The 10,682-nt window shown below is 41.1% G+C and overlaps 1 long non-coding RNA gene across 1 annotated transcript; it reads right to left on the reverse strand.

Moving 5' to 3' along the window:
* Positions 1-8,534: 8,534 nt before the first annotated feature.
* Positions 8,535-10,654, reverse strand: LOC138169142 (uncharacterized). Its single transcript, XR_011170277.1, has 2 exons — positions 10,548-10,654; positions 8,535-9,883 (listed from the first exon to the last, which is right to left on the reverse strand). It is a non-coding gene; the product is annotated as an uncharacterized lncRNA (long non-coding RNA).
* Between the last annotated feature and the right edge of the window lie 28 nt (positions 10,655-10,682).

The raw sequence follows: 10,682 nt of genomic DNA on the forward strand, positions 1-10,682 counted from the left end.
TCCCTTCCATCATCCCCCCTCTCATCCCCTTCCCCCCTACTCTCCTGGAGGGTGAGATATCCTATTTAGTGTGTATTTCACTCCCTCCTCAAGCCAAATTCAATGGGAATAAGGTTGACCCATTCCCTTTTGCCTTCCTATTCTTCCTCTCCATTGTAACCATTTTCCCTTGCCTCTTCTGTATGAGATAGTTTACCCCAATCTGTCTCTCCCCATCTCCTCTCATTATATTCCTCTCATCTCTTAATTTCACCTTTTAAGTATCATCCCTTCCTATTAAATTGGTCCTGTGCCTTCTATCTATGCATACCTGTAAACATATATACACACATTCACACATGTATTCATATGCCCATCAGAGTATTCTTTATATGGTCTCTCTTTCCAAACACATATACATAATATTCATTCAATTCCTTTTGCTTTCTCCTAAGTTTGGTGGACATAATTGGCAGGCATACACAAACAATAACACCTCCACCCCCACCTTATAGAGCAAAACTAGTTTCTTTTTCCCTTCTTCCTCCTTTCTCCATTTAAACTGGTGAGGCCGTTTAAAGAAAGGCCTGGAATGCCCTAAACACCTATAGGTTGTTTTGATTTTACATGCTTGCCAATGTCTTAATAAACCACTAGGGGGAAGACCTGTGCTGCCAAACTAGGAACTAAAGTAAGCACAGGGAGTTTCAGAAAAGAGAATCTTGCCCACAGAAAGATACACAGGATCTGGGCTCTATCGGTAGTTGATCCAAAAAAGAAAAATATATAGAGGAATTTTAAAAATTCAATATTTTTAAGGGACCTATTATGTGAAATGCACTGTTGGTGCTGGGTGTGTGTGTGTGTGAGTGTGTGTGTGCACACGTGCTCGCAAAATAAGACTCCTTGCCTACAAGTGGCTTATAATCTATAGAAATATAACTATAACATAAATTTTAATAGAGCAATTGCATATGAGAAATATAAAGTATGGTGTCAGATAGGGCAGTCGTAATTAGGGGGTTGCTGAGGAAGTAGCAAAGAACAGTAGCAGAACTTTATTTTGGATGTCACTTTTTAGTCATAGTGGGCATATATCTCCCTATTATATGTTTCACTTAATATTAACAAGAAGAAGACTGCTGAACAAAATGAATGCTGTTACATCAATCAAGGAAATATTTTATAATCTTAACATGCATGCATAGGAGACATTTTGTTGGCTTTGTGGTGGACTTAATTAAGGTATAGCCTGGGGTGGAGAAGTATTTGGAACAGGGACTTTGTAATTGATTGAATGATTGGAAGGTCCTGGGGTGGGGTAGTACTTGGAGATTATTTAATCACGCTTAGTAAATGCTGTATTTGGAATGATGTCATGTTTTGATCTTCTCTGTTCTTGGTTTGTCACTGAATAAAATAGAGAGCACCTATGCTGGTATTTTGAACCTGGGAAGTTGCCTTCTTTTGGCATTACATTACAGGTGCCTATATATTTTGTTCTTCTGAATCAAATGCATTTTTATAACAGAAATAGTGTAATATTGCATTCTCTTTACCTTTCAGTCAATTGTGTACCCATAAAGATATGGTCTACTGTGGAATATCACTTGCAAAATCTTATTTCCTTGTCATATTTTCATTAAGAATGCCCTCAATACGTGTATAAATTATTCTTATATTTTATAGAAATTAGAAAACAGGGATATCACTAGTTATTGCTGTCATCCCAATAGTCTCAATTGTTTGCTATTTTCCTCTCTACTAAATCTTAGAGATTGATATCCCTAAATGCCCTAAAAATTGTCTTGTTTACACTATGGACCTCGGAAGTACAGATATACATACTTGGTTTGGTCTAGCTGTCCTTCCTGTCTTTGTTTGCTCTAGTATCATTTCTATTTCCGTATGCAGAACATTAGGAACTGTCATATTTGAATCCAAATGTGCTGGTTCCATTGTTGACACTGAAGAAAACAACTTGTTGCAGAAATCTTTACAGATTTCTGGGCTTGTCTACTTCCATACTAGAAAGTACATACTTTCATACTGGAAAGAACACTTCATGTGGAGTCCAACTAGGTTTGAATCTTTTCCATGAAACTGCTAGCTGTAGGACAATGGACAAGTCACTTAACCTCTCTAAACCCCAGTTTCCTCATCTGTAAAATGAGGATGACAATATCTGTAATATTTAGCTCACAGAGTCTCAAGAACATCAAATATGTTAACATATGGAAAGCACTTTGCACACATTAAAGTGCTACATAAATTTGGCTATATTTTTATTAGTTTTTGCATGTATATTTCCTAACAGTTACCTGTACAGCTATCTCCAAAAGTGGGAAGAGTTCCTTCAAGAGGTAGACCCTCTTTGAGGTCTTTAAGCAAAAGCTATATGACCATGTATCCAGAATGTTGTAGGGACATTTTTGTTCTGTTATGGGTCATAGGTAATTTTTGTTAAGGTATGTATGGACTCTTGAGTTTCAACTTTAAATTCTGTTACCAACAGGCCTTGGGGAGTCAGTGCTATACAGAAAGCATGTCCAGGAATACCTTGCCACAAGATGGACCTTCTGAGGGTAGTTTTGTGTTACTGGCTTAAAGAGTGCTGAGATGATAACTGGGGTGGAAGTGAAGCTAAGACATTCATCCCTAACACAACTAGGACACTTAGGACTGTCCAGGGCAGGGCCAATCTTACATAAATAAATTGCCAATGAATGTACTGTGCTTCTAGTTTTATCTTTAAATGCTTTCATTATGATCATGGCTTAATTAGAGCTTTTTCTGTAAACTCATTTTTTTCTTCTAGTGCTTCTTGCTATTCTATAAAGTGAGAGAGTTCATCATCTTCACACATTCTGCTCTATAAAAGTTTGCAAGTGAGTTTATATTCTAAGTTGGTGTTGCACATGGCTGACATTTTTCTCTGCCTGGCAAGAGATGGAAGTGATTTTACTGACAACACAGAACAAAATATAAGCTCCTTATAGGCAGTGACTATTTTATTGTTATATTTGTACCCCTGGTGCCTAGCACAGTGCCTGACACATAGTAGGAACCTAATAAATGCTTATTAATTGGTTAATTGGCTGACGCAGTTTCTAGGCTCTTTTGGCCTCTTCATTGTGAGAAGTGTTTTACGTAGCAAATAATTTCTGATGATGCCTGTTCCTTTATCCACATCTCAATTTTCTGATATTAATTTGAGTGTTCACCTGTGTATAGAAATGTCTGAATCTGCAATTTCACTGTTGTGTAAATTCCTTTCACTGATATAGACAAATCCACTGAAATTTATAGTTTTAGAGTCGCCCTGAGCACTGTCTTAGAAATCTGCCTGGGTTATAGTGTCAGAGGCAATTGTTGTGCCTACATTGTTTTGACACCAGAATTGACCACCCATTGTACCACATTATATATCCACTTCAGCTTTAAATGGATCAAGTTTGAACTGTGTTAATTTCATGCTACATGTATCATTTTTATTTTTTCTAATCTGGTATTGATTTATACCTTTGCTCTAACAAGCCAATAGCCAATGAATATGAAGACCTTAGAAAAACATGAGAAAATTGATGTGAAGTAATGTAACACGAAATAAATCAAACCAGAAAAGCAATATACACAAAGACTATAAGAATGTGAATGAGAGGCAAGAATAAAATTGTAAACTGAATGCTGTGTAATTATGTTGACCATGCTTGGTCCCAGAGATGAAATGATAAAATGCACCTTCACTCTCCCTTCTTTCCAAACAAATGGACAGCTATCATTGTGAAACCATGCATATACTATTCAGACTTGTTGTGTTGGTTAGTTTTGCTCAGATGCTTTTTCTCCCTTTCTTTTTAATTTGCTACAAGTGCTGGCTCACTGACTGGGGGGGGGGAGGGATATATTTTAAAATGAAAGTGATGTAAAAAAGATATCAAAAATTAATTTAAAAGATGTACTGAACTTCATTTTTAGTGATATTTGGCATTTTCCACAATCAATTATTCATCTTGAAGTATTCATGATATACAGGCATGAGCCTTTAGTCTCTTTCATTTCTATCTAAGCCATATTTTCTAGCATATTTTTTTTTGTTGATCCTAAGCCATATTTTCTGGTATATTTTTGTATTTTTGCATCAAAGTTATTCAATATGAAAGTATATATTGATTTCATTTTTAGAATTCTTAGAATTTCCTACCTCTTCATCCCCTACAACATATATTGGCACATAAGCTTTAATTATCTTCACAGCAGTCCTTTTGGTTATGCTTTGCATGAGTATTGGTACAAAAGATGCCCAAATGTCCCATGAAATCTTTTGTTGCCTTTCAGCAACCATTATCCCTTATTTGACTAAGGAGAGCTTGTGAGCCATCCTATCAGTCAACTGTAACTTTTTTTATATTTTTTGGTTTTATTTATGAGTCAGTCAATATTCATAAGATTTAATTCCTCTAGTGTAGAGAGTCCCAAACTTGTTTGGCCTACTGCCCCCTTAAAAAAAAAATTACTCAGTACTCCCCTAGAAATCTTTCTTTAACCCTTTACTGTTTTTTTAAAAAAAAAATTCATTATTTAAAAAAATGTAAAATGTATTTTTTAAAAATGACACCTTAAATTTAGTAATCTATTGTAAATTTGTGGGGTTTTTCCTGCATTGAAATTTTGATGATGCAACATTGCATCATGTATAGTATCATATTGTAAACAAGTCAATATGTATATATATATTCCTGACAATGCATGTTGGACTTCCTGACAATGCACAACACACTCACCTGCCAATACTTGCTTGTTAAGACCTGTTGGCAGACCTGACCACTGATCATTGCATTTTGTGTGTTTATTTGGAAAATAATGATGTAATAATCACTATGACTCTTAACTCTGTTACACAACAGATGAAACATGTATGAATGGTTTTTCAAAATTTTCTTTTCTTCTTTCTTTATGCTTCCACTGCCCTCTTATTTTTACTCAATGACTCCCAATTGCACCTGAAGCTATTTCTGCCCCCCCCCATTTTTCCAGCCCCCCCCCCCCAGAGGTATTATCTACTTTGGGAACCTAGATGACTAGCATGTAGACTGATTGGTCATCATACAAAGATCGTACTTGTAAAAGTACTATGAATGATTATAGACTAAAAACTATGATTCTGCTGCTCTTGTGAGTTTACTTACTATCACTGTGGAACTAAAAAAGAGTTGTAGAGTCTAAGGGTCACTTTCTATTTTCTCTGTTGCCAGGTCCAAAGAATTCACCACCTACTGTCCAGATTCACACTTGCTTCAGAAAGTACAAACTGTCCAGTGTTAAGACCATACTAACGACCTAACAGGGTAGTACATTTTGGAGAACATATTCTCTGTGGGCATAACCTTTGAGAACTAAGGATCACTTCTATGTGGCATCAGAGTAGGATTTCTGCAGTATGACTTCCTCCAGCAGTAAAATAGTAGGAATGTATATAGCATTTAGAGTAGGAAGAAATCTTAGAGGCCTCCTAGCCCAATCCCTCATTTTACAGATGAGGAAATTCTGTTTTGAGTGGATATTGGATTAAAGATATGACATTCAAGGGGTGGCCAGGTAGCACAGCGAGTAAGCACCGGCTCCAGTGTTGAGAAGACCTGGAGATCGAATCCCAGGCTCAGACACTTAGCACCCACCCAGAAACACCTGGCCATGTAACCTTGAGCAAGTTACTTAACCCCAATTGCTTAGGGGTGGCCAGGTGGCTCAGCGAGTAAGAGCACTGGCTCCAGTGTCGGGATGACCTGGATCAAATCCGGGCTCAGATACTCAGCACCACACCCAGAAATAACTGGCCGTGTAACCTTGAGCAAGTTACTTAACCCTGATTGCTTTAAAAAAAAAAGATATGACATTCAACAAATATTTATTAGTTACATGCAAGGCATATGCAATATGATAAATATTAATAGTGTGAAGTGATAGAAGTAAGTTTAGAAGAAGGCAAGATCTCTTTTAGTTGGGGTTGGAGGGTAGAGGGAGTTTGAAAAGACCGAAAGATAAAGATCCTATCTAATAAGTCCTAGATACCTTCAACTAGGAACACAGATTAGAATGGGACTCAGCTAGGATTGCTTACTATGCATATTTATAGTTCATTATGGTGAACTGAAAAGAACACTACACTAGGAAGAAAGAGATGTGGGGTTTAGTCCTTCTTTTGCCACTTACTATAGGGGTTCTTACCTTTTTTGTGTCATGTGTGCATCTCAGAATTAAAAAAAATTTTTTTTAGGAAGAAATAACTTGAGGAAATGCCATATTTTGGTAAGATATCTGCAAAAGTAAAGGTGTAATTATTTTCCCATCTAAGTTCATGGACTTTCTGAAATCTGCAGACTTCTTGGGGTTTTGTGAAGTCCTAGTTATGAACCTCTGACTTACTCGATGCATGTGACCTTGCACAAGTCACAACCTTGCTTTATTTACAAAACTGGATACTGATTTTACCTACTTAAAAGAAAGTTCACATCCTGTTAGCAAAAGATCTTATAATTATGAATATTTCTGATATTAGAAGGTTCCTAGTCAATGAAGCAGATTTGGTCAGCTTAGAATCAAAGCTACTGGCTGTGGAAGCATTATGACAGAGTAGATTTGGAGCCAGAGGGCCTGGGGTCATTTCTTCTTCACCAGTTAAGTGAGGACCTCTCAAAGGTCCTTTCCAGCTCTAATCCTATAACTTTAATCTAAGTCTCTTGACAGTACCTGGTGTAGATCATTCCTGGTGCCCTATAGTTTGAGGTACCAGGGGATGAAGTCCAGGGGGAGAGCAGTTTAGACACCATTCCACCATTCTCCAAGTGGCTTTAGCTTCATCTCTAGCCAATTCAGAGCAAGCACATCATAAACACACACATACCTTGGATGAATATTTCTGAGAGTTTTTTCCATAATGGCCCTGGGGCAGCAGGAAGGGCAGTAGGTCGTGGGAATGACTCCTGGGCTCCTCCCCCACAACCCACACAGAAGTCCAGGCTCCACTCCACCCACTTCTGGGCCCTCTCTTTCTATGACTTCCCCTCCTCCCACCTCAACTCTAGCCAGAGAAGGAAATGAAGAACAATGCGGCAGATCAGAGAGTGGGCACTGGGCCCGGTATTCTAGACCAGTTTTGGGGAGGAGAATGGGCTTTGACTGTTGTCTTTCCTCTACTCTCAGTGAGCTAGACCTACCCCTTGGCTACCCTTCTGGCTGACCATTCTCACAGATTGTCCTCCTTTCCTTTCATCTTATGGTTATGGTCAGTTTCACTTCTGTTTTTTGGATTCTGTGCATTCAGTTCTTGGCAGTTGGGAGTTTCCCTTCTTCCTCATTTCTTTCCTATATATACTTTCCTTCTGGGATAAGTAATGCCTTCCCATTCCCCCTCCTTGAGAATATATAGAAAGGGGAAGGGTGACTGCTTTGGTGCTTTCAGGATCAAAGTCAAGGAATCCTTGGCCTTGAGTGAGAAGATGGAACTAGTCCTGGGGCTGCAATAGCTGCAAAACTGGGACGAGAGGGGCAGCCAGGTGGCTCAGTGAGTAAGAGCACCGGCTCCAGTGTCGGGATGACCTGGGGATCAAATCCGGGCTCAGACACTCAGCACCACACCCAGAAATAACTGGCCGTGTAACCTTGAGCAAGTTACTTAACCCTGATTGCTCATAAAAAAAAAAAAAAACTGGGACAAGAGCCTCAAAGTACAGAGACTTCATCTCCCTTCTCCAGAGAAGACCAACTTAGTAGGAGGGGAAGGGGCTGGCTCATAAATGGGAAACGCTATTCTCCAGGGAACACAAAGGAATCTCCAGCCTACTTTTCAGCTTCCTAACGCTGGGAAACTGGTGGGAACCACAGCTTTTGTTTTTCCTTTTAGACTAAAATAATGGTCTAGCCTGAACCGGAACACCTTCTCCCCTACCCCAAAAATATATACTCTCAATTCCAAGGCTTCCTGCCCCACAACCCTCAGGACACTTCCTGTCCCATGGCCCTGGGCGGGGGGGGGGGGGTTCCCCAGGAATCTGGCCACTTCTGAAAGCCAGGCTACTTCTTCCTCACCCTGCTTACATAGTCAGGGAGAGTAGTACAGCAGAGGAATAAGAGCTGGACTCCAAGCAGCTAGCTAATCACTTTCTAGGTGGCAAAGAGGAACTTTTTAAACCACTTGTGTCCCTATTATGGGGACCCTGAGAAGTAGATAAGACTCTAATCCCTTTCCCTTGCCCTTTGGCAACTGACTTCCCCCTTCCCCCCCAGAATCACAGTCACTTGTATAGAATTCAAATTTTCTAGACACAGCCTTGGAGTTTGGGATGGTCTGCTATTAAAAGCAACATCCAGTGACTTCTTTGGGCCTTGGGTACCCTTGATTTTTCCTTTTCCGATTTCCTGGGTTCTATTTTCACCCAGAAAAAATGACATATGAAGTATCTCTGTTCTAATTCTGGAAAGAGGCCAAGAACCTGCTAAATCTTTTACAATGCTTGGATTTGCTACTATACAATAATTGTGCACTATATACAGTCTTGTATTTTTTTTTCACAGGAGGAAATTTCTTCCCTTGAAGGGAGAGATCATCTCAAATTGCTTCTGTATCCCTCATAGTAAGTTCCTAATAAATGTTTCTTGATTGAACTGCCTGAAAACAGAGACTGAGTCTTTGAGGTTGATGAGTTACTTTGCAGAGACACTTTCCTCACACACCTTTGAGGTCATCCAGACCCAGGAAGGTCACAAGAAGGTCATAATATGTAGAATTCTTAAAGACCTTGAAGATCTTCTAGGTCTCTTCATTTTTCCCCCTTTGTTCAGACCTGTGACTTCATTCATGTAAAATGTGAAGACCTCCCTGTGTAGAAACTCCCTCGACTGATATAGACTCAGCAATTTATAGTCTTAGGAAGCTAACTGAAGCCGAGATTAACTGATTGATTTCACAGGCTCAGAAAGTATGAGTCAGAGGCAACACTTGAACTTTACTCCAAAGCCTATTCACTACAACACCCTGTTTATCCCTGTCACATTGCAACTGGGGAAACTAAGGCACAGAAGGTTGAAGTGATTTTCAGGAAGGTAGAAAGTAACAGAGAGCTGAAATCTGAACCCGTCTTCTGCCTCCAAATTTAGTGCTTTTCACCACTACACTATTTTCAATGAACAACACTAACAGACTCAAGGGTCCAACCAGTTTCACTGTCCTGATACAAAGTTCATCCCTGACAGCTCAGCTAGTTTGAACTTTGAGAGCAGGCTGGGGCAGGTTAGAAATAATTTTTGAGGGAGCCCAGTGTTTTGGATGAGCCAAGCCCTGCCCTGCCCTGCCCTGCTCTGTAAACTTTGCTAATACTCTGGTGTGATTTACTGCTTTAGCTGGAGTATATGAGGTGTTCAGGGAGGACTAGCACCACTGGTGTGAGAGGGCTTGCAGAACCTTTTTCAGGGTTGCTTATCCACCCTTGGTGCCCACCTTCACCCCAACTCTCACCACTGGCTCCAAAAAGCAGTAGCATGCACTGCAGCCACTCCCCAATAAACAGTTGGCCCACCCCTAACCAGGTTGAGGGTAACTGACAGGCCTCAAACACCTTGCTGAGTTAGGGGGCTGTCTACCCCATGCATGTGAAACCTTTCCTGGGTGGAATAGGAAGATGAGGACAATTTGTTCCAACAGCCCAAGCAGGTGGGGTGCTTAGAGCTTGGTCAGACATTGAAGATGCCAAGGTCATCCACTGCTTCCTGGGCCATTGCCACTTTTGTCTTGTAGCTGGACTTCAATGGTTCTGGCTGAGAGAGTGGGGCTTTGCTCCACCCTGCCTCACTTTAAATCCAATTTCTCCAAAGTCAAGACATCACCCCATGATGTCATTGGTCCTCTCTGAAAAGACCAACAAGTGTTTTAGCACTAGGAAAAGCTTAGGCAGACACCTCTAACCATCTCCACCTTCCCCAGCCCTTCAAAAACCTTAGATTGTTTGCTAAATGGAGTAACTGTGACCTGGGACAATTATGACATCGGGTGACTATGATCTGCTTTAATCTATGGCAACTATGACTTCGGACAGTTGTGATATGGGGTAATTGTGATTTAGAGTGTTGTCTGTGGTGACTGATCTGGAGGGATTAGGAAGTGAAGTGACTATTTGGAGCTGCTTTTGATGGGCAGTGATTATGACCTGGAGTGGACTGCTAGTCAATGGACTTGGGTTAGAATTAGGCTCGATGACCCTGAACAAGCCAAGTCTCCCTGGGCCTCAGCTGCCTCGTTTGTACAAAGAGGGGGGTGGGGTAGGTGGATGGCCTCCCGGCGCTGACATTCTTGGGCACGCCCTACCGTTGGCCCCCCTGGCCCGGGTGGCCGGAGGAGGGCTCTCGGCCCGCAGCAGCCGCCTCCAGTGGATCAGTTTTTTCAGACAGTCCTTCCATCCCCCTGCGGGCTGACCCCTAGGACACGACGTAAAGCCCGGGTCTCGCGGCTATGGGGGTGGTGCCTATGACTCCCTCAGGAAACAGAAACAGAAACAGAAACAAAAATACATCACCTCCTTCGAGCCTCTCCAGACCCAAAAGCTGAGGTACGCCACCGGCGCGTCAGGGGGGGAAGCCCCGATCCGCCGATCCCTGCTGCGCCTGCGCGCAGGAGGGGTGGTGCTTTGCCCTTTGTTGTGGGGCCCCAG

Source organism: Petaurus breviceps, unplaced genomic scaffold, assembly GCF_028583685.1.
Source record: "Petaurus breviceps papuanus isolate PSGF00001 unplaced genomic scaffold, PetGlider_PUasm1.0 37, whole genome shotgun sequence".
NCBI classification, from domain to species: domain Eukaryota; kingdom Metazoa; phylum Chordata; class Mammalia; order Diprotodontia; family Petauridae; genus Petaurus; species Petaurus breviceps.